The sequence below is a fragment of the Cervus canadensis genome, chromosome 8, assembly GCF_019320065.1.
Source record: "Cervus canadensis isolate Bull #8, Minnesota chromosome 8, ASM1932006v1, whole genome shotgun sequence".
NCBI classification, from domain to species: Eukaryota; Metazoa; Chordata; class Mammalia; order Artiodactyla; family Cervidae; genus Cervus; species Cervus canadensis.
The window spans coordinates 10647982-10673088 of record NC_057393.1 but is presented as its reverse complement, the minus strand read 5'-3'; the positions used below and the strand labels follow the sequence as shown (position 1 = coordinate 10673088).

Below are 25107 nucleotides of genomic sequence, written 5' to 3'. Positions count from 1 at the left end.
TTTCATATCTTGATCTTGGTGGTAGTTACACAGGCGTGTACATATATAAAAATGAATTAAGCTATAAATTTAAGATGTGTGCTCTTTACTGTACGTAAGTTATGTCTCAATAAAAAGATTTAAAAATGGAAAACAAAAACTGGAAGCAAATAGAGACATTTCTAGAATAACAAAAACTAAGAGAATTAATCCCTCACAGACCTGTATTAAAGGAAATACTGAAGGGAATTTTGTTTCATTTTGTTTTGCTTTTAGACAGAAGAAAAATGATCCCAGGTGGAAGCCAGCAATGCAGGACGAAATAAAGAGAAATGGAAAAAGGTCATTGGTGTCACGTGGATAGTCCTAAGTAAATACAAAAACCTATAAAAATATTTTATATGTTCAAATAAATCTATAAAAATATAAAAATCGGAAAGTAACATGCATGACAACAATAAAAAGGAGGGAAAGGGATAAACAGAGTGTAGAAAAGTTCAAAGATTCTAGAATTGCCTGGAGGAGAGAAAGTCCTCATTTAAATTGTAAGCGTTGACCACTCAGTCGTGTCCACCTCTTTGTGATCCCATGGACAGTGTCCCTCTGCCAGGCTCCCCTGTCCATGGCATTCTCCAGGCAAGGATACTGGAGTGGGTAGCCATTCCCTTCTCCTGAGGATCTTCGAGACCCAGGGATGGAACCCAGGTCTCCTGCATTATAGGCAGATTCTTCACCATGTGAGCAATCAGGGAAGCCCATTAAATGACATTTATAAAATGAATCCCCAAATGGACTACATTACTGCGACAAAAAGATATTGCTATATTCAAGTGCAGGAATAAACTTCACAATCAGAATGAAGTCATACACAAAATAACATACACTGTGTGAATCTCATTATAGAAAGCTTAAAAGCAGGTAAAATTAACTGGGTCTGGCAGCAGTCAGGGTAGTTGACCTTTGGAGGGTATGCCTGTAAGGAGGCAAAAGGGGGGTCTTCTGTGGGTTCAGTAATCTATGTTTCAGTCTGCATGCTATTTATAGCTGTGCTCATTTACAGATGTCTTTATTTTGTAAAGTTTGATCAAATTATATACTTAATATTTATTCACTTTTTGTATATGTTCTACCTCAGTAAAAATGTACTTAAAAACACTCCAAGAAATATAAACAAATAGCCCTCATTTATGAAATAATAATACTTTTAATCTGTGCTAACAATCTATAAACATTATAATTTCTCAAACATTTGCAAACCAGCATTTGAGAATAGATTTTTTTTATTCCTTTATTTTGCAATATATATGCTATAGCTCACGAGAGTTAAATAACTTATACTTGTTTTAATTTTTAAATTATAGTTCTAAAGTTCACAATGAGAGTCAGTCTAATGAGTTAAGAAGTGTTTCTCTAAGGCCTCAAGATACCACTGCTTTAGAGAGTGCTTCACAGATGGAAAAAATTCCATTCAGAACCTAATTATCTTGGGGCATTTGATGTTTTAATTCCCAACAAACTATTTCTCTGCCAACAGTATTTTCATTTAAAAAGATTACCAGAGGAGAGAAAATCTTAACCCAAGACTCTGATAACTAATATGAGATTTCCAGCCAGAAAGTAAAAGAATAATCTTATCCATTTGAGGTGAAAATCTGGCCTATGCAAACCATACACATATACATGTAGATATCATGTAAAAATAGGAATACACAGACATCATCATCACATTTTTCAATGTTTAAGTAATTTATCAGGCTCCTTCCCATGCACATACCCACCCCCCCTCCCCCGCCCGCCCGCCACAGAAACGGCCACACCAACCAAAGACTGGTATTGTGTAAAGGTTCCAAAACATGAATTCTGGAGCCAGACTGCCTGGATTCCAATCCTAGCACCTCCACTTATTAAGAGAAACATTACACAAGTTCACTGCTGGGGGCCCCGGCCTCATCATGCATAAAATGAGATTAGTAGTAGTACTTATTCCAATGGGTTGCTGTGCCGACTAACGGAATTAAACTCTAAAGGACCTAGGTCAGTACCTGACCCATGAAGGGGCTTCCCAGGTGGCACAGTGGTAAAGAATCTGCCTGCCAATGCAGGACACGTGGGTTCCACCCCTGGGTGGGGAAGATTCCCTGTAATAGGAAATGGCAACCCACTCCAGTATTCCTGCCTGGAAAATTCCAGGGACAGAGGAGCCTGGTGGGCTACAGTCCATGGGGTCACAAAGAGTCAGACATGACTGGGCATGCATGCCACACCACGCCAAGCCTTGACCCACAAAAAGCTCTAAGTGTGAACTACTCTATCACTTAAATCTAAATCCAGTCTAGAAACAATATGTTTGTCTGAGACGTCAGCTGAAATGACCTACCAACCAGTTTGACACCATCAGAATAATCACTGGTGCTCAGAATGGTGAATATAAAACATTATAATCATCTTACATAATTTTTGAATGAAAAATGAAATTCTATTCAGCAGCACATTAATGTCCCGTGAATTTTATTGGGTGCAAGCCTGAATATTCAGAATTTATACAGGCTACATACAGTAATTCAGTTAACCAAACCCCTTAATTCAGCAGGACACCAGTTGCCAATGGTATCAGCTATCAGAGAGTTCATGGTGTGATGGAGGTAGAATGCTAGCAATTCTTCGTTATCGACACTGTGATGATACATACACCACTCAGGAGTCACACCATTCGTGGATTATTTAAAGCGCTCTTGTTAGAAAACAAAAGAAGTTCTAGATTGCTAGTTAAAGTACTGGAAATATGTCATATCATTCCCATGATCACAGCTTCCATATTATCACATGTTAACCACATCAATTAGTACTTGACTCTAAAACTAACAGGCTTCTTTTCACCACAAGATCCACCTTTCAAAAATGCTCCAAAACATATACCTTCTCTTGTAAAACATTACCTATCACCAACAACTTGTTACACTTCTTTTGTAATGCTTTAAATATTATTTTCTTTTGTTTTAAGTTACTCATCATACTTCCCGTTACAGTTTACAATAATCTATGCATGTCATTAACACCTACTATATTTTAGATGTGTTAACTACCTCATCTCTTCTCATTATGTTGAGCTATTAATAGCAAATGATTAAAACCTAGAAATGGCCAGTTTTTTTGAGATTAAGTTGAACCATCTGAGTTCAGTTGTTTTACGCTTATGGATCCACTGACCACAGAAATCTCAGGCTACACTTTGTGAGCTTGGAAGGTAACTGTCTTTTCCTAATTCAGAACTATTTTTATATATTTTACAGGCAAGCAAAATCTCCTCCTCAAATTTTATAGGTGTCAAGTGCTCCACTTAATAAAGATATATAGTTATTTTAATAATCATAGTCTAAAAATACAAGTTTTTTAGTTCAATGTCGTCTGTGCATGAATGTAGTCTGTCTCTATCCCATCACTATATTAATGTTTTATTAAGCAAATAGTCCAAAGTAAAACAGGGAAATGTGGTACCACTAGCTAAAAGATTTAATTAAACTGACCTTTTAAAAAAATTATTATCATTTTACAGATTAAGAAATTCAGGCACTGAGGTGAAGACACAGTGTCATGGAGTAGCAAAGTCAAGATTTGAACCCAGGTAGTCTTACCCAGGGCACATTCTTATCCAATATGCTCCAAATTGGGTGCTGAAGAAGACTCTTGGGAGTCCCTTGGACATAAAAGAGATCAAACCAGTCAATCCTAAAGGAAATCAACCCTGAATATTCATTGGAAGGACTGATGCTAAAGTTGAAGCTCCAATATTTTGGCCAGCTAATGCAAAGAGCCAACTCACTGGAAAAGACTCTGATGGTGGGAAAGATTGAGGGCAGGAGGAGAAGAGGGCAGCAGAGGATAAGATGGTTGGATGGCATCACCGACTCAATGGACATGAATCTGAGCAAGCTCCGGGATATAGTGAAGACAGGGAAGCCTGGTGTGGCCGCAGTTCATGGAGTTGCAGAGTTGGACCTGACTTAGCAACTGAACAAAAGCTACAATGCTCTGCTTGGCAAACAAACATAAAATAATTTAAAATTGCAGTAAAGGCTATAAAGAAAAAGAATAAGATGAATACAGTTAATAAGTGATGGCTACTATTACTATGGCTATCTGTTGGATCACTGGGTAGAAAGTCTACTCCTTAGAAGGAGTGGTCAGGAAAGACATTTGTGGCCTGAAAGAAGGGACACGTGATGGGAGGATGAAGAACATTCCAAGAGGGGCAGCATGTGCAAAGGCCCTGAGGCCAGTGTAACTGCAGCACAAAAGGTGTGATGTGGCCCCCCGTCTCATTGGAGAAGCAGGTCAAGGCCAGATCATGCCTTGAAGTCCTTGCTAGGGTGGAGTCTGTGTCTGTGTGTCCCCAGTGCCTGGCAGGATGCCTGGCACATTGTAAGTGCTCAGTAAAAGATGGACGAATCCTTAACTTGAGCTTTACTTGTGTAAAGGCTGAATCAGTTATGGTGGGGGGTTGGGGATCAGGCAAGTGGGCCAGATCTATTTAAAACCAGACAACCAGTTGGCTTTGATTAGCCCACACATCTTAAAGGAGCCATCCTCATGTGAACCAAGATCAACACTGACAGCCAGTCACACATGCAACATCTGGTTTACTTCCAGCTCCAAACAGGAACTTTCCATTGCCGCTGGTCACTGGACTCCTTTCAGTCCCCAAAGGACCTCAGCGAACTAGGCATGCTAATTGGATCAAGTTGGAAATCAAGATTCCAATTAGATCAGGCCTCTCTTCTTCATGACAGCCTCCAACAGGCATATCCATGAGGAGGAGTTAATGTTAGATCAGCTCCCGTGGGACACGATTTCCTTATTCTGGCTAAGCCAGTCTGAGGTCCAGTTGAATTTTCATTCAGATATGTTTGGGGGTTGTTATGCCAAAGCCTCCTAGGTCTAATGAGGTAATTCATAGTATTCACCACTCCCCTCCCCTGGGTCAAAACCAAATGACCTGGACCCTCTGATGCTCCCCGCCAACGGTGACTATAAGCCAGTCTTTGGCCAAGTCATACTAGTACACATCCTTGACCTTGAAGGAGCACAGCCCTATTGCTCTTGAAGCCTTCAGAACAGTTTGGTGACTCTCTTTTGGACCTTTTTCTCCCCTTGGGACTTTCTCAAAGTGCCCCAAACATTGCAGATCTGGGCAAAACAAGTGTTTTGTTGCCCAGGATAATCTGGCGTCATTCGACACCCACAATAGACCAACTCCAAACTCTCTGACAACCACCTCACTCTCACCCCTCGTCAACACCTCACTGTAATGCCTCAGAGGCAACTCTAGGGGTCCCCGGGCAGTTCCAGAGAGTAACCCAGCACCTTCTTTTGATGCCCTGTCTTCCTGTTTCCAGAACGAACGGGGCAGGGGCGGGGGTCGGGGGGGAGGTGAGGAGGATTTCGAGGTTGTTGTCCTGATTTATGAGACTTGTCTGGGAATCTGATTGCTAACTGCTGTAGTGCTTACACAGTAAAACCAAACTCAAATAAATGATCACAAAGCACGTGGAAGATTTCACGGACACTCTTCCCTGGTGCCCCAGAGGGGTTGTTGAAAGGGTTCTTGGCACCCGGGGAGCTCTGAGATGATGTCAGGCCCACTCAGCAGGGTGGAAAGCATCCAGGTCACAGGTTGTTTGAACCAAAAGAGACTTACTTGAAAGGGGTTTATTCTCAGCAAAGGAGGTTCAGAATGATCCACCAGCTCATCTACTCAATCCATTTAGATGCATTTGGTGCTATTATCAATTATTTTAGCTTCTTTAGCACTTGACTGCTCCTAGATTCCTGTTCAGCCCCTGATTTTCTCCAATTGCCTCCTGTTTTGCTCATGGATTGGACCTGTTGAAAGATCTGTGGAGCAATACCTATGTTATTTTAAACTGGTTCAGTGGGAAACTTTTTCTCCTATGTCTTTCTTGTTCTCAAGAATTAGGTAAATTGGGTTCAGACACAGTCTTCAGCACCAAAAAACAAAAAAGCGAGAGAAATTTTAGAGCAACTTAAAAAATGCAATTCTGACATAGAGAATTTATTGCTTTGATTATTAACCAAGCACAGTCTCATTGGCCCTCCACGGTCTCTCCTTCAATCAAGGGAGGGCAAAGAAGACACGTGTATGTTGCAGCTTCTTTATTGATTTCCATAATTGATGTCAGAGAATCACATTTCACCCCTCAGTACTTTAACTTCAACCTCTTAAAATAGAGAAATAGAGATTGTTGACTGCTTTGTTTGAGAACGTGGCCCTCTTTTCTGCAATGAAGGAACATTCCTGGTCCCCGAAAAAACCCATAATGACTTAATAGCGTTTAAAACACACCCGACAGAGTCTTTAATTATATCAAGCTACTGTAGTAGTGAAATTAACTAAATTACAACTCCTGCAGGAGTGACCTAGGTGACAAGTGGAGTGGGTTTCTAACATCTGGCCACCTTTCCCAGCAACTTATGATGGATGGAGGTTTATTAATAAAAAACAGCTGAATGGTGGGGGACTTACTTTTTATATTTATTTTGTGTCCTCGATGTATAACAACACCTGATCCCTTCTCGGCATGATTACATAAGTGAGGATTTTTTTTTTTTCTTGGTAAACCTCAGATTTGCACATAAAATTTATTTGGCCTCCTTTAATGATTTACGTCCATAGGGTTTCAACCAGCTAATAAGCCCCATGCTGGTGCAATTAGTAACCAATTCTAAGACTCCTTTCTAAAAAAATGTGAGAAGACAGTTTTTAACTCAAGTTTCCCTCCCTGGTGTATTTCTGTAAATGACTCCCTATAAATGACTGAAGCACAGAAAAAAAAAAAGTATTAAGTTATTAAGAATATATTAAAAGAAAAAAAATCACCTCGGGCCCTTGAATGTGAAAATATAACTAAGCATAGAAGAGTTCTTATTTTTTTTTTTTTTTTTTTTGGCTGCAACTCCCAGCTTGTGGGATCTTAGTTCCCTGGTCAGGGATGGAACATGTGCCCCTGCAGTGGAAGTATGGAGTCTTAACTGCTGCCCCACCAAGGAAGTCCTCATAGAAGCATTTTTACATCAAACTAAATCCTGTACAGGATGTAGTATAGCATAAACTGTTTGGAATATAATAAATTTAACAAACACGGGATACATCAAGCAAAGAAATCATAAAGCTCAGAATGACCTAGGTTGTTTGGATTTTTAAAAAAGATCCAAAGATTGTAAATAGAGTGATATTTGAGGGGTTGTTTTTTAGTCTAAATCCTTGTCAGAGAGAAAGCAGTTCTCATTTATTTGAACCCTCAAAAACCAAATTGTTCAGACAATGGTATTTTATTTAAAATATGTCTAAACAATCATTCACATAAACATGTCTACCACTGATAACTTCATGTGTCAAGCAAAAAGAATGGAGGAGGAAGGTTGATGTCCATCCCAGGGAATGAAGCATTCAGTGAGACCCAGACATTTCCATTATCTTAGGATGACTGAAGTTAAACCTCTGTGTGGCTGCACTCAACACAAACAGCAGAAACAAGTGTGAACTGGTTCAGTTTACGTTCCACGTTGCCATCCATGTAAGGTGTGGTTGAAATACTTTCACTCTCACCAACACATCAGAACATTTAGTTTGGATTTTTCTTTGTGAAATAACGAGTCATTAAAGTTGTTCATTATACAGATAATCCAAGTTTTTCTTTTAAATGCATTTGCCCCAATTATTTGGCTATCACAAGAAAACTTAAGTGGGATTACCAGGAAGATTACTTTCATCCTTTATTCCCTTTGTGCTCGCATGCTGCTTGTAGGAGCTAGAAGAACCAGGAACATGCAGGCCTCAGGAATGCCCGTGGCTGACTCTCTTATCTGGAATTTATTTTCTTAAGGACTCTAACAAGAGTAGCAAGTGTGAACATCTGTCTCAACATATAGTCACAGACTTTATTTTCACTCGGAAACATTTGCCTTCCAAATGCTAATGGGCTGAATTCACTCTTATTTATCTTCTGTCAGCCCCTCACATGGCACCAGAAGGAGACAGAGCATTTTCTGAGCTTCGGGACATGAAGGAACCATTTAGTTTATTTTGATTACTTGACTGTGAATGATGTTGTCCATGTCGGTTCCCGGCAAGGGACCCTGAGGCAGAAGACGGTGGTCATAGTAAAGGATGCTCTCCTGCACTGCTCAGGAGCAGACAGCAGCCACCACCCCTTGGGATGAGTAAGATGTTGCACAGAACAGTCGAGGAGGATGGTCTGGACATGCATTTTCTCTGGAGGAAGACCAGCCACACCACACCTGAATCGATGGTATAATTGTGCTAAGTTAACTTACAACAGTACAGGCTGAAATGATTACTTTATGTAACAAACAATGCCAAGGGCCTTTTTTTTTTTTTCCTTAACAGAATTGAGATGTAATCAACAGACAAATACTTTCTGCCAACCCATTCATCAGGGCTGACCACACAGCAGACGGGATCAGGCACAAAGACAGTGATGTTCGGACTTTGGTATGAAGAATCACCAGGAAGCCTTGTTAAAAGGGCAGAATCACCAGGCTCAGAAATCAGCATCAACTGGGTGAGGCTCCAGGTGACTCTAAGATAGGTGGTCCCGGACCACACATTGATGTATATGAGGCTTCAGAGATGAAAGATGAATTTGCTTTTACTTGTTTATGTCTGTCTCTCTCCTCTAGATGGTAAGATCCTTAGACCAGAGGTTGGCAATTTTTTTCTGTAAAGCGCCTGAAAATGTAAACATTAAAGGCTTTGCAGGCCAAGAGGCCACATACGCTGCCATTGTAGCGTAAAAGTAACTGCAGACAATACATACTTGAGTGAGTCTGGCAGGTTCCATGGCCCTTGTAGAACAGGCGGTGGGCTGGGTCCAGGCTAGGGCAGCAGTTTGCTAATCCTTGTTCCAGCTCAAGGACTGATCTCAGTGGTCCTGGAACTCACACCTATCACAGTACTTCACAGATGGGACATGACTGAGAAATGTTTATTGAGTAAGTCGATGGTCATAGTCTTGACTCAAGGATATGTATGTTGGTAGGGATGACAGCATATATGTGTGTGTGCATGCTAAGTCTCTTAAGTCATGTCTGACTCTTTGAGACCCTGTAGACTATACCCCACCAGGCTCTTCTGTCCTTGGGATTCTCCAGGCAAGAATATTAGAGTGGGCCACCATGCCCTCCTCCAGGATCTTCTTGACCCAGGAATCAAACCTGTGTGCCTTGCATCACCTGCATTGGCAGGTGGATTCATTACCACTAGTGCCATGACAAACCTAGACAGTGTATTAAAAAACAGAGACATCACTTTGCCCACAACGGTCCATCTAGTCAAAGCTATGGTTTTTCCAAAAGTCATGTATGGATGTGAGAGATGGACCACAAAGAAGGCTGAGTGCTGAAGAACTGATGCTTTCGAATTGGGATGCTGGAGAAGGCTCCTGAGAGTCCCTTGGAAATCAATCCAGTCCCAAGGAAATCAATCCAGTCAATCCTAAAGGAAATCAACCATGAATATGCATTGGGAGGACTGATGCTGAAACTAAAGCTCCAATACTTTGGCCACCTGATGTCAAGAGCCAACTCATTGAGAAAATCCTAAAGCTGGGAAAGATTGAGGGCAGGAGAAGAAGGGGATGACAGAGGATGAGCTGGTTGGATGACATCACCAACTCAATGGACATGAGTTTGAGCAAACTCAGGGAGACAGTGAAGGACAGGGAAGCTTGACGTGCTTCAGTCCATGGGGTCACAAAGAGTTGGAGACAACTTAGCAATAGAACAACAGCAAGGGACAACAGTTGGCAAAATAAGAAATCATCATGGGCTTCCCTGGTGGCTCAGTAGTGAAGAACCCACTTGCCAATGCAAGAGACTTGAGTCTGATCCCTGGTCTGGGAGGATCCCACATGCGGTGGAGCAACTAAGCCCGTGTGCCAGAACTACTGAGCCTGTGCTTTAGAGCCCGGAAACCACAACTACTGAAGCCCAAACATCCTAGAGCCCATGCTCTGCAACAAGAGAAGCCACCACAGTGAAAAACCCAAGCACCAAAACCGGAGAGTAGCCCCAGCTCATCACAACTAGAGAAAAACCTGTGCAGCAATGAAGACCCAGGACATCCAAACTAAAATAAATTAATTAATAAAAATAAAAATAACATTGGTAATTTCATAGGGATTGCATTGCAGCAATCCCACTCCCAGGCATCTACCCTGAGGAAACCAAAACTGAAAAAGACACATGCATCCCATTGTTCACTGCAGCACTACTTATAATAGTTAGAACATGGAAGCAACCTTGGAAGCATCCATCAACAGATGAATGGATAAAGAAGTTGTGGTACATATACACAATGGAATATTACTCAGCCATAAAAAGGAATGCCTTTCAGTCAGGTCTAATGGGGTGGATGAACCTAGAACCTATTATACAGAGTGAAGTAAGTAAGAAAGAGAAAGATAAACATCGTATTCTAACGCATTGATACGGAATCTAGAAAAATGGTACTGAAGAATTTATTTACAGGGCAGCAGTGGAGAAACAGACATAGAAAATAAACTTGTGGACATGGGGAGAGGGAGGAGAGGGTGAGATGTATGGAGAGAGTAACGTGGAAACTTACATTTCCATATGTAAAATAGATAGGCAATGGGAATTGGTTGTATGGCTAAGAAACTCAAACAGGGGCTCTGTATCAACCTGGAAGGGTGGGATGGGGAGGGAGATTGGAGGGAGGTTCAGGAGGGAGGGGATATATGTATGCCTATGGCTGATTCAATAATAATAATAACAAATCATCATACTATAAGAAGAGCTATGGGAGATCTGTGCACAATGTTCTATGGAGGGAGAAGGAATGTCAGAGTGCCAGATGGAGCAAATGGAAATACAGGACACAGAGTTCATTTTAAATTTCAGATAAACAGTGGCTAAGTTATTTGGAGCATATACTGAGAAATTATTAGTCGCTTATCTGAAATTTGAATTTAAATGACATCCTACATTTTTTCTGACAAGAAACCTGCTGGGGATATGCCCAACAGGGTGGATGTTGGTGGGAAGGTGAACAAGGATGCCAGAAAGAAGGGCAGAGGGGACAAAGGGCAGGATGAAGTGTGTACACAGCATGGAGTCCGAGAGCCCTTCCTTGTCCAAGAGGCGCTGTGGCTGCAGGGGTGGAGTGGGGGCAGGGCAGGCTGGGCGGGTGTAGGGGGTGGGGGGTGAGGTCCAGTGTCAGAGATTTGGACCCCAGGACAAAAGGTCACACTCAACCCTACAGACAACACTAAGGCAACCGAGGCTTTTTTAAGCAGAGTGTTTTGGTTTTTTTTTTTTCCAGTGGTTCTAGTTTAAAAGCACAAGGTTTTGCTAATAGATTCAATCCTGGTCTTGTTCTGACCTAGTCTTTTTCTTCCAGGCCATGTGGGTTAGAGATTCCTTAGTATGAATTTGCTGATTAAAACACATCCTCACCCACAGTCAGACATGCACACACACTCTCATACTGATATATGCCAGCTTGCACACACACACATACACGCACACAGTGGCAATCAGTTCAGTTCAGTTCAGTCATTCAGTCGTGTCTGACTCTTTGTGACCCCATGAACCGCAGCATGCCAGGCCTCCCTGTCCATCACCAACTCCCAGAGCTTACCCAAACTCAAGTCCATTGAATCGGTGATGCCATTTAACCATCTCTTCCTCTGTTGTCCCCTTCTCCTCCTGCCTTTAATCTTTCCCAGCATCAGGGTCTTTTCAAAGGCGTCAGCCGTTCTCATCAGGTGGCCAAATACAGTACTTTTTACCAAAGAGAAAACAATGCTACACCAGGAAGACCATTTGCACAACCGGCAATAACAGGTTCCATGTGGCAGGTTGCAAGCATCGCTAGGACCCTCCTCTGTCCACAGTGTTTATTGGATGCTGACCTGAGGACCACAGCACATAAGGAAGGTGAGAAGCCAGCCCAGGGATACCAACCTATGTCTGTGTCTTGGGCTGTTTCTGGCCAGCTGGAAGCCTCTTCCTGACCGGTCAGTCTGCATGTGTGATGCAGTAACTCCTCCAATCTCTAACGAGTTTGGAGGACATCCAGAGTCAACCACTGTCTGCCTACAGTCAGGAGAAGTCTGAGATGGCTGGCTCTGCTGTTACATGAGGCTCTAGTCTAGCAGCCTGTGTGAAGATGAACTTGACTATGAAGGAAATGGAGGCAGAGTCCAGGATGATGAAGGCTGGCTTTGTGGGACACTTCTGGGATTCAGTGACTAACTTGAAGATGATGGGAGAGCAGAGAGGAATAATATGAAGCTTCTAGATTAGAAAAGAGTGATATCACCCAGTAAGTTAAAAAGCTTAAAAAAAAAAAAAAATACAGAAGCTCAAGTTTGGGGTGGGGGAGAAATCCTAAACTGATTTCGAAAAGAAAAAAATATATATATTTTTTTGCAGGGCTTTCCAATCAGGAGAAGACATTCAATAAGTCGTTGGATCTGTGTTTCCAAGACTTGGAAGAGAGATGAATTTGGAAGTCATCACCCTAAATGTAGTTCCAGAAGTCACGTGAGTGGATCAGACCCCATGGAGAGAAGGGGGCTAAGACTGGAGCTGGGAAGAACACTAGCATTTATGGGATAGACAGAGGAGACAGACAGCAAAAAAAGATGACATGGTTTAAAAAGAAAGTGACAGCTTTGTCCTGGAAGTTAATCAATGAGAAAGGTTGGTGGGGTGAAAAGAGCTGGGTTTAGCCATCAGGAAGCCATTGGTCACTGCAGCAAAGCCTGTGGGTAGCTAACGATGCAGACCCAAGACATAACTGGGATGCACATTTTAGCCCTGTCCTGTTCAACAATTTGATTAATGCAACAAAGAAGCACATTACTTCATCCCTTCAACAAATACTCACTGAGCACATAACTCTGTGCCAGACACCTAGGAGACAAAATTTAGCAAACCAGTGCATGAGATTAAGCTGGAAGGAGAAGGGTTTAATTTTGATTGTGGGGAAGTGGTGGGGACAGCTAAAGACAGCAGCATATTTGATAAACAGAGCCAGGACTAAGTACATTGGCAAGTCAAACTGATTGTTTTTGTGGCCCAGTGAATTAGCAAATGGTAGGAAATGCTAAGTCAGTCTACTTCCAGGAAACTGCCAGTCTGAGTTAGAAGAAAGTCTGAATAAGTAATTATTTTTAATGACAAATAGTTAAGTAACTCTCAAGTACTAAAATAATTCATACTTTGCTAACATCACTGCCACATAGAGCTCCTTTAGGAAATGCTTTATGGACAACGTAATCTGATTTGTAACTAATATATCAATCGGCCAGTGGTAAATTTTGTTTCTGTGCTGCCGAAGCATTTGCTTTCTTTAGCAGATTAAGCATTCTTTTTGCAATATTGTTTACAGGATTAACTTGTTTTGTAGCCAAGTGTTCAGTAAAGAGTAAGAGATTTAGAGTCAGACTGACATGGATTCAAATCCTAGTTTGGCTGGTTAACAGGAATATGACTCAAGGGGGATTGCTCAATATTTGAGCCTCAATTTCCTGCCTGGTCAAATGGGCACAATAATATCTGTTTCAATGGATTATTATACTTAAATACCAGAGTAACTGACACGTGGGCTTCCCTGGTGCCTCAGCAGTAAAGAATCTTGCCTGCCAATGCAGGGGACACGGGTTTGATCCCTGGGTTGGGAAGATCCCCTGGAGAGGAAAATGGCAACCCACTCCAGTATTCTTGCCTGGGAAATCCCATGGATGGAGGAGCCTGGCAGTTTACATCCATGGGGTCACCAAAGAGTCGGACGCGATTTAGCGACTAAACAACAACAGCAGAGACTGAAGAACAGGCTGCAGGAAGCACCCAGGAGCCAATCTCACTTGCGCTCCAGAAGCAGGGAGATCACCATGGGCAGCCAACATCCAGGGCAGAGACAAGTCCAATTATGAGGACGAGGAACAGGGCTTAACAGAGAGGAATGTTGTTCCTTGGAGATTCCGAGCCTATGAGTGTAGCACCCCAATGTTGCAGTTATGGAATTTAAAACAAACTCTGCCCTCCACTTCGGGAGTTGGGCCCTGAGCAAAAACAACACAGACAGTCATCAAAATCAGCGTCTAAACACTACTTGAGAGGGGGTTATGCTCAGCACAAGCTTTCGTGAGCCCTGGAGAGCTCCCAGACAGCATTTAGCCTGACCAAGGAGACCTCTCCCTCACTCATTCACGAGGTCTCTGCTTGGAAGCTCCCAAGCTTGGCGAAGGTCCCCTGTCACTGAATGATTCCAACTGCTAACCATCACCTTGCGCATCCTTCCAGGTGTATGATCTGATGCAGCTGGAGTAGAAGCTACAAAGTGGGGTAGCAGCTGGAAATGACACTGGAAAAGCTGCCCAGGCCACAAGGGAAACAGCGCCAGGCAGGTAAGCAAAGGGGTATGTTAATTACACGGTAAGAGAGAGACATTAAGGGTGTCGACGCAAGACAGAAATGGCCTGATGGGAGAGTAAATGCGAAGTAGTCCCCAAACCAAGCTGCCTTTCAGAATACCTGGGGAACTTGTTAAAAATGGAGACTTGAGGCTTCACTGAGGAGTTTTGCTTCTGCATGGCTGGAGTGGGACCCACAGTCTGCCTTTACATAAGCACTATGGGGTGTGCCTCACACAGCCAGTTCTTTGCCTAGAATAGGAGGGACTGGGGTGAAAAGAGACAGGAGGCTGGCAGGTTGGACAGGAGGCTCTCACAGGGTTGGAGACCAGATCTCTCAGCAGGGAAGGGAGAGACAGAGCTTGGATGCCCTTGTAAGCACCTCCTCCTTAATCCTCTAAAATCCAGAGCCATAACCAGCTCCTGAGCTCCAGGGCTGCATTGATGTGAAGGGAAGGGACAGAAAGAACTGGAAAACTCTAAGGGGCAAATCCACTAGACTTGACAACATTTCGAGTACATGTAGGTAGCAGGAGGTCTTCCCTTCAGCCCCTAGCGTCTCCCTGGCAAGGACAGAGACAAAACCATTCAAAGAAATGGAGTCAATGGGGTGTACAGACCGGTGTTTAGTTTCACCCAATACACTGGAGGGTTTCCTGGACTGGGTAGCACAGAGTAGTGGTTAAAACACACACCAGCCTCTGCCTGCACTCACAGTTCTGGCTTTGATATTTCCCTGTGTCACTTTGGGCAATTTTCACTTCTCCATGCCTTAACTTTGACATTGCCTTTCTTTGGGATTGGAATGAACACTGACCTTTTCCAGTCCTGACTGCTGAATTTTCCAAATTTGCTGGCATATTTAGTGCAGCACTTTCACAGCATCATCTTTTAGGATTTGAAATAGCTCAACTGGAATTCTATCGCCTCCACTAGCTTTATTTGTAGTGATGCTTCTTAAGGCCCACTTGACTTCACATTCCAGGATGTCTGGCTCTAGGTGAGTGATCATACCACTGTGATTATCTGGGTCATGAAGATCTTTTTTGTATAGTTCTTCTGTGTATTCTTGTCTCTTCTTCTTAATGTCTTCTACTTTTGTAAGTCAGTTTTCATTCCAATCCCAAAGAAAGGCAATCCCAACGAATGCTCAAACTACTACACAATTGCACTCATCTCACACGCTAGCAAAGTAATGCTCAAAATTCTCCAAGCCAGCCTACAACAGTAAGTCAACTGCAAACTTCCAGATGTTCAAGCTGAATTTAGAAAAGGCAGAGGAATCAGAGATCAAATTGCCAACATCCGTTGGATCATCAAAAAGCAAGAGAATTCCAGAAAAACATCTACTTCTGCTACTGACTATGCCAAAGCCTTTGACTGTGTGGATCACAACAAACTGTGGAAAATTCTGAAAGAGATGGGAATACCAAACCACCTGACCTGCTTCCTAAGAAATCTGTATGCAGGTCAGGAAGTAATAGTTAGAACTGGACATGGAATAACAGACTGGTTTCAAATCAGGAAAGGAGTATGTCAAGGCTGTATATTGTCACCCTGCTTATTTAACTTATATGCAGAGTACATCATGAGAAACACTGGGCTGAAGGAAGCACAAGCTGGAATCAAGATTGCTGGGAGAAATATCAATAACCTCAGATATGCAGATGACACCACCCCTTAGGGCAAAAAGAGAAAAGGAACTGAAGAGCCTCTTGATGAAAGTGAAAGAGGAGAGTGAAAAGGTTGGCTTAAAGCTCAACATTCAGAAAACTAAGATCATGGCATCTGGTCCCATCACTTCATGGCAAATAGATGGGGAAGCAATGGAAACAGTGACAGACTTTATTTTTCTGGGCTCCAAAATCATTGCAGATGGTGATTGCAGCCATGAAATTAAAAGATGCTTGCTTCTTGGAGAAAAATTACAATCAGACAAGACAGCATATTAAAAAGAAGAGACATTACTTTGCCAACAAAGGTCCGTCTAGTCAAACCTATGGTTTTTCCAGTAGTCATGTATGGATGTGAGAGTTGGACTATAAAAAGCTGAGCGCCAAAGAATTGATGCTTTTGAACTGTGGTATTGGAGAAGACTCTTGAGAGTCCCTTGGACTGCAAGGAGATCCAACCAGTCCATCCTAAAGGAAATCAGTCCTGAATATTCATTGGAAGGACTGATGCTGAAGCTGAAACTCCAAAGCTTTGGCCACCTGATGTGAAGAATTGACTCATTTGAAAAGACCCTGATGCTGGAAAAGATTGAAGGTGGGAGGAGAAGGGGATGACAGAGGATGAGATGGTTGGATGTCATCACTGACTCAATGGACATGAATTTGAGTAAACTCCGGGAGTTGGTGATGGACAGGGAGGCCTGGTGTGCTGCAGTCCATGGGGTCGCAAAGCTTCAGACACAACGGAGTGACTGAACTGAATTGATGCCTCAACTCTCCATCTATAAAATGGGGATACTGATAGAGACACTTCATGGGGCCATTCTGAGAATGATATAAGTTCATATACATGAAACATTTAGAGCCATACCTGGCATATATTCAGTGCTTCTCTCATTACCAAACTTTTAGACAGGAAGGTCAATTGGCTGAAAATGTCAGTCTGGGGCTGAGGAAGTCAGGCAAGACTAGAGATACAGAGTTTATTCTTACTCTTTCTTATGCAATCATCTGTCCTTAGAAGTTTGTAGCTAAGCGACATATGCAAGGGTGACAAGCATTATTTACTTTGTATTGCCACAGACACGGATACCAAGATAAAGGCATCATGCCTACATGTCAGCCCCAGCTGTAAGCTGGCCAACCGGGAACCACCTGTTCTGTAAGTGGCGCCAACACGGACAGTGTAGAAAGCAGTAGGCCCTGGGATCTGGTCCCTCGTCTGCTGCCAGCTGCTTCCATGGCCTTCTCTCACCTCTTATACTAAGAATTCAGCTACTCATGCTCAGACGTGTTCTCCAGTCTTTAATTTTGATGGTTCTAAAATAAAAAATGTGCATATCCTGAAGGGATGAGAAGGCTTTGCTTCTACCATCCCCATGCTCCGATAACCTGGGTAGAGAACACAGTTCTTAATCGGAGCAGTGGATAGCAATAAAATAAACCGAGCACTGACAGAACGGGGCTGCTGGGTGGGTATCTTCCAGTTGGGGGTCAAGATTCCAAAATGAGATAGAACAAAATGCTAGTGTCCATTCACAGTTAGCTGGAGGTTAGAAACAACAAATAAACAAAAAGAAGGGCCACCTGCTTGGTCCATATCATTGAAAGTGATAGCCGCCTAATCTCAGCGGTCCTTTGTGCCATGTAGACACACACCTGAAGCAGGGTATGGTGGCAGAATGACCAAGTCAGCTGAACATCCCGCTTCACTTCCAAATGCCCCAGGAACAAAACAGAGATTGATCCACAGTTCCTAAAACAGAGTCCTCTCTGACGAAGTTTAAAGTATACACAGAGGATGAATTGCAGATATAAGCTCATGGCATCTGGTCCCATCATTTCATGGCAAATAAATGGGGGAAAAAGTGGAAACAGTGACAGATTTTATTTTCTTGGGTTCCAAAATCACTGTGGATGGTGACTGCAGTTACAAAATTAAAAGATGCTTGCTCCTTGAAAGAAAAGCTATGACAAAACTAGACAGCATATTCAAAAACAAAGACTTCACTTACCAACAAAGGTCCACAGAGTCAAAGCTATGGTTTTTCCAATAATCACACGTAGATGTGAGAGTTGGATCATAAAGAAGGCTGAGTACCAAAGAATTGATGCTTTCCAACTGTGGTACTGGAGAAAACTCTTGAGAGCCTAGGACAGCAAGGAGATCAAACCAGTCAATCCTAAAGTATTATCAGCCCTGAATATGCATTGGAAGGACTAATGCTGAAGCTGACACTGCAATACTTTGGCCACCTTAATATGAAGAGATGACTCATTAGAAAAGACCCTGATTCTGGGAAAGATTGAAGGCAGAAGGAGAAGGGGAGGATGGGATGGTTAGATGGCATCACTAACTCAATGGACATGAGTTTGAGCAAGCTCCAGGAGACAGTGAAGACAGAAGCCTGGCATGCTACAGTCTATGGGATTGCAAAGAGTCAGACATGACTGAATGACCGAACAGCAACATCAGAGGTGATAGAGACTATTAAATAAATGAAAATTCAGTGTTTCAGTGAGATTAGGTTATTAAGGCAAATTCTTACAACTGGCAGTGGTTGTATTGGGAGTTGAATTCTTGTCTTTGAATTCAGCCCTGGTCTCTTTCCCTTGTAGTTTGTGAGAAATGAACCTAGAGTAAAAAGGGAGGGAATGTGGCTACCAGTTTCCTGATAGTTTTCTTATCACTGCTGCTTACTTAAATGCAAAAGGGGTACAAATTCCAGTGAACTGAGGGTTTCAGTTAGTTGGTCTTCAGTTAACCCAGATTTCATGAAAAATTTCAGTTTCTCATTTCTTCATGAAGTTTAGGGAGCATAAAAGAAATGGCAGCTTTAAAAATGGGCGATCTTCCCCCTGTTTTATTGAGATATTACTGACAAATAACATTACATTAGCTTTAAGTATACAACATAATGATTTGACATATATGTATACTTTTTTTTTTTTTGGTACTAGGTACTCACAATACAGGGCTTCCTGGGTAGCTCAACTAGTAAAGAATCTGCCTGCAATGCAGAAGATCCCAGTTCAATTCCTGGCTCAGAAAGTTCCCCTGGAGGAGGGACAGACTACCCACTCCAGCATTCTTGGGCTTCCCTGGTGGCTCAGATGGTAAAGAATCTGCCTGCAATGCGGGAGACCTGGGTTCTACCCCTGGGTTGGGAAGATCCCCTGGAGAAAGGCAAGGAAATCCATTCCAGTATTGTTGCCTGGAGAATCCCCAGGGACAGAGGAGCCTGGTGGGCTACAGTCCATAGGGTCACAAAGAGTCGGACCCAACTCAGCGCCTAAGCACAGCTCAGCACTCACAGTCCAGTGTGTACTTTATACCTACGGCACATCTTCACTCAGACTCGCCACATTTCAAGTGGCCAGTAGACAACTGAACTACTAGGCAACATGGCTCTGAAGCATCCTTGTGTCTACTGGAGACAGACAGGTCATGTCTTCAGAAGGGCAGCCCAACCAGGATTTCATCCAGTGTTGACCCAAGTCAGGTTCCTAATTCTCTTATTGAGAAGCACAGTAAAGTAGAAGGTTTGCATTTAGGGTCCAAGATGAAAAATCATCCTTAAGGATCAGAATCATTCATTGAGCAAGATGTTCTCACTTCCAAGACACATCTCTGGACAGAAAGGAGAAGGACAGTGTCTCCTTGGCCATCTAAGACCCTCTGTAGATCCTTGAGACTTGATCATTAGTTTCCTCAGCATATGTAGTTGAAATTGTAAGTTAAATGCACATATATATAGGAAATCAACCCTGAATACTCATTGGAGGGACTGATGCCAAAGCTGAAGCTCCAATACTTAGGCCACCTGATGCAAAGAGCCAACTCATTAGTAAAGACCCTGATAGTAGGAAGACTGAAGGCAGGAGAAGAAGGGGACCACAGAGAATGAAATGGTTGGATGTCCTCACTGACTCAACGGACAATAGTTTGAGCAAGCTCTGGGAGATAGTGAAGGACAGGGAAGCCTAGCGTGCTGCAGTCCATGGGGTTGCAAAGAGTCGGACACGACTGAGTGACTGAACAATGATATGCTTTCACTTGGTATGTGGACAAAATTTCAGCTCAGAGGACATCCCTTGAACTCCTACTCTTCGGCAGAATCTAGGAAATACAAAGTTGTCTGCCTGACTTCTAATCCTAACCTAGTTACTTAGAAGTTCTATAAACATCAACAGATTACTCAATTTCTTAAGCCTCAGTGTCCTCATCTGCAAAACAAAAAATAATAAAAGTCCTCCATTCATAAGGCTTTCTTTGAAAATTAAATAAGGTAATAATCCTAACAAAGCACATGGTAGAAAACACAATTCATTTTCCCATTTTTCATAGTGTTGGCACTGGGTAGTAGGGTATGTATTTGCTGATAAAGACAATGCTCAGTAGAGTTAGCTTGATTTAGGAATATTAAGGAGATGCAGAACCCCTCACCCAACCAGCAACAACAATTTCTGAAACAACTGTGGCAGACAATCAGCTTTTTAGCTTATATCATTCTCCTTAAGCCTTTCATTTAAAAGTGGAGGAGGTGGAAATTTCCTGATGCTCCAGTGGTACTTCCACTGCATGGGGCATGGCTTTGACCCCAGGCTGGGGAATTAAGATCCTGAATGCCATGTGGCATGGCCAAAAACTTTTTTTTACTAAAAATTAAAAAAGAAAAATAAAAGTAGAGGAGGGAAGTCAATGAGAAATGAACCTCTAAGTTTGAACGTGCTTCATTCACATTTCTCCTGCCTGGAGTAACCCCAAGAATCGGTCGTGTTTGTACAGTGGGATCAGGGCTCGGAAACTGGGGAGGAGGCCAACCTGGGTTCCATGTTTGTTCACAGACCACAACTGGCCCCCAGAATACCTGGACATTTTGACTCTAGAAAACTGGCAAAAGAGGTTTTGTTTCCCTGCAGACACGGCTCAGGGAAGTTCCCAACAGCCTAGAGGTTATGGTGACTTTGGATGGCTTTATGATCTGTTTGTCAAAGTGCTTCCATCCAAGAAAGGTGAAAGCTTAAAGAGTAATTCTTCACCAAAAAAAAGAAAAACAAACTTCTTTTTTTTTTTCAACAAAGAAGAGAGTTAACCTGAGGCAAAGGCATTTTATGAAACATTTGCAAATAAAAGCATAAAACAAATCCAGGCCTGTAGCATCTTGCCAATGGCTCCCTGCGCAGTGGAGGGGGAGGCTGAAGTCACGTGACACCAGCCGTGTGTCTGTGTGTCCTGCAGCTCTGCAGCACTTCATTCTGCACTTGGGGAGCTTGCTTCAATTTCTTATTCCAGCGCTCTCCTTAAGAACAGTCTCAAGAAATAAAGTGCCAAATGAAAGCAAACATTTTATTGGAAAAAAGACACTGGATCTACACTGTGAACAGCAGAACAGGAGACTTCACACCCGGCATTAAGAGTGATCTCTCCAAGTCAGCATCTGCCCACCTGAATACCTTTGGCTGTCGGGGGCTGTCCTGTGCGATGTGGGATGTTTAACAGCATCTCTGGTCTCGAGCCGGGGTGTCCCTGGTGGCTCAGACGGTAAAGAATCCACATGCAATGCAGGAGACCTGGGTTTGATCTCTGGGTGGGGAAGATCCCCTGGAGAAGGAAACGGCAACCCACTCCAGTATTCTTGCCTAGAAAATCCCACAGATGGAGAATCCCATGACGGGCTACAGTTCATGGGGTCACAAAGAGTCAGACCTGACTGAGCAACTAACACTTTCACTTTCACTGGTCTCTAGCCACTACATGTCAGAAGCACACTCCCCTGCAGTTATGACAACCAAGAATCTCTCCAGACTTTGCCTTCTGGCCCCTGGGGACACAAGCTTCCCTAGTTGAGAAGCACTGGTCTAGAGTGAGAATACTCTGACATTCTGACTTCTAGACTGGAATGGTCAAGAAGAACTTTCTGCTTTCAGAGCCAGATGGGAAGAATCACTTATCTAAACCCCAGTTCTCCACTACCTCTTTCTTTCCCCCACTTCCAACAAAAGGACAGTTCAGTTTAGTAAAGCAATGAAGAATATAAAATGCAGCCTGGCAATGGGGTTTCTAAGCCAGATTTGGCCTTCCTAGCTTCAAAGATCATGGAACCTCTCATTTGCACTCCACAAAGCAGCAATTTCTCACAAGGATACGTTCCTTTGACTCTCTTTTAAAAGTCGAGTACAGCTTGGCAACCACAGAGTACAGAAAATATAGGCTTTCGGCAAGAAGCAATTATTCAAAACCCAAAGACTTAAAAAAAAAAAAAAATGAGCATGTCAAATCGTGTCAGTTACAACACATAAGACAACTGAATTCCTTCACTTACAAGCAACAGAATGGTCTGGGTTTGTTTTTTCTTGCTGACTTCGATTATTTCTTCGAGTTATAACCCAAGCTGTCTCAAACTGTTGACACCGGGTTACTGACCTTTTCGTCTAAGAACAAGAAGGTCCAGGTTTAGTATTCAGGTTTTTGCTTTAAATGTTCACCAATCATTATATCCATAATTAGACCTTGTGCTGGAATGTACCAAAATTTGCCTCCTGAATCACTTACAGAGCCTGGAGAAGCCACAAGAAAACTGAACACTTCAGCAATGGTAAGATTTTTCTGGGTTGGCACAGGAAAACTCAGTTTGTGGAATATAAATCAGCAACCCTACACCCTAATTTCCACCCTTCACATGTAGTGTGATTATACAAGCAAGCGGTACGGGCGTCAAGTCAAAAACCGAGGTTTGTTTGCCAGAAGGAAGCCAAACCTTCAATTCTGTCGTTAATGCCACCTAGGGATATAATTACACAAATATCATCTTTCTACTAAAGAAGAGGAAAAGGGATCTTCATGGCCAGACGTTCATGTGAATCAACCATCTTGGGTTTAATGCTGAGGTTAATATCAAATTCCTAAGGTATTCATATTCAGATGTTTATAAGTGAAAAACGAAGCATCTGACAGAAGTAACATTAACATACTTAGAGTATATCTTCTTAAACGTATAGAATGGCCATTTCAGAACATTCCCCAAACACTGTCTCCCATGTTGTTAAAGGGATTTTGTGTAAAATAAACCAATTTTACTACAACCTTCACAAACACATAGGAATTCAGGGAGAGTTCAAACATTTGGTGAACTGTTGGTTTCCCTCGTTAAGTGTCAAGAAATCAACATTAGTGTATTAACCGAAGGCAAGCACACAGACTGTTTTTAGTAGAAGGCCCAAACAGGATATTCATTGAGAAAAACTTGGGGAGTGATATTTGTTTTTCAATTCCTGAAAAGTGAATTGAAAGCGAAGTCATTCAGTCATGTCCAACTCTTTGTGACTCTCTGAACTATAGCCCACCCGGCTCCTCTGTCCATGGGATATTTCAGGCAAGAACACTGGAGCAGGTTGCCACTTCCTTCTCCAGGGCATCTTCCCCATCCAGGGATTGAACCAGGTCTTCCACATGGCAGGTGGACTGTTTACTGTCTTACCTGCCAGGGAATTACACATTTAAAATTAGGAAGTTTTATACAGGGATCAAATCAACTCTTCCAGATCATTAGTATCCTACAACTTCACTATTACACATATAAATATGCTTAAAAACTGAATAGAAGGTTGTTCTGAATGAACTGTTATTACGGATAATCAGCCTCATTAAAATTTCCATGGTCTCAGGCCGTCCTCTACCACTTCACCTTCTTACCCTCAGCCTGGATCATTCCCTTCACCCAAGCTGACAGTAACAGGTCTCCAATTTACCTCGTCCAGCTCCATATATGGGGCAGTTTCTTAAAAGCAAATGGGCAGTTTCTTAAAAAGATAACATGGACTTACCACTGGACTCAGCAATTCCACCTCTAGATATGTATCCAAGAAAAATGAAAGCATAGATTCACCCCAGACTTGGACGTGAATATTTATAGCAACATGATTCATAATAGTCAAAAAGCAAAAGCAGTCCATCAGCTGATGGGTAGATAAATAAAATGTGGCTTATCTATATAATGGAGTACTATTTATCTATCAAAAGGAACAAAGATCTGTTACGTGTTACAACATGGGCGAGTCTCAGAAACACTAAGCTAAATGAAAGAAGCCAGTCCCAAAAGGCCACCTCATGTATGATTCCATTTATATAAGATGTGAAAAAAAGACATGGGTTTCAGTATAAATAGTTTTCCCACAATACAAGTAATTCATTCCTTGTACTTAAGTTTCATGCCATGCCTAACACCAATTTTTAAATTGACTGCTTTAAACACATTACTTCCTTGTACCAAGATGTATGAGCACTTAATCACTTGGCTGTGTCCAACTCTTTGCAACCCCATGGACTGCAGCCTGCCAGGCTCCTCTGGCCATGGAATTTTTCAGGCAAGAATACCGGAGTGGGTTGCCATTTCCTCCTCCAGGGTATACTAAAATGAGACCTACACCAAAGAAAGTAGAACTAACACTGATGTTTAACACGAAGCTCCAAAGACTGCAACAAAAAGTAAACTCTTTACAAAGATAGTAGCACCATTAACTTCTGTCTTGTAAAATGTTTGCTCCAAATTCTAACTACTGCTCCTTAAACTTCTCAACCTGGGGCTCGTCTTCAATTATATTAGAAGCAATGAGACATGAAGCATTTCCAAGACTCCTTGAATTATCAAAGAACCAAAAATAAATCCCAAATTGCTTTTAAGTGTGAAATGTAGTTTTTTTCCACTCTCAGTTAAAAAATGGCTGCAGAGACTGTACTCAGATTTTCCAAGCTATAAATCTCTCTTGAGCTAGGACAAGGTATGGACATTTTTAGCCTCAAAGGCTATTTTTGTCAGAAAGATATGAGTGAAGGAATCAGGAAGTTGGGATGGCCGTCTGCGTGTTGCCTTGTTTACAAAGGTCACTGGTGGAAACCAGAGGTGGTAATGTAAGGTCATTACCAAAGAAACAGGGAAGAAACAAACAACAACAAAACAAAAACCTAGAAAAAT

At 42.3% G+C, this 25107-nt stretch overlaps 2 long non-coding RNA genes across 2 annotated transcripts in view; both read right to left on the bottom strand.

Annotated features, from left to right (window-relative positions):
* The window catches only part of LOC122445862, a 28898-nt gene extending 10699 nt beyond the window's left edge, over positions 1–18199 (bottom strand). Inside the window, exon 1 of the long non-coding RNA XR_006270708.1 lies at positions 18148–18199. This is a non-coding gene — a long non-coding RNA (uncharacterized LOC122445862). The remainder of the gene's footprint in view (positions 1–18147) is intronic.
* A 24-nt stretch (positions 18200–18223) lies between these two features.
* The window catches only part of LOC122445863, a 31028-nt gene continuing 24144 nt past the window's right edge, over positions 18224–25107 (bottom strand). The window contains exon 5 of the long non-coding RNA XR_006270709.1: positions 18224–18283. This is a non-coding gene — a long non-coding RNA (uncharacterized LOC122445863). The remainder of the gene's footprint in view (positions 18284–25107) is intronic.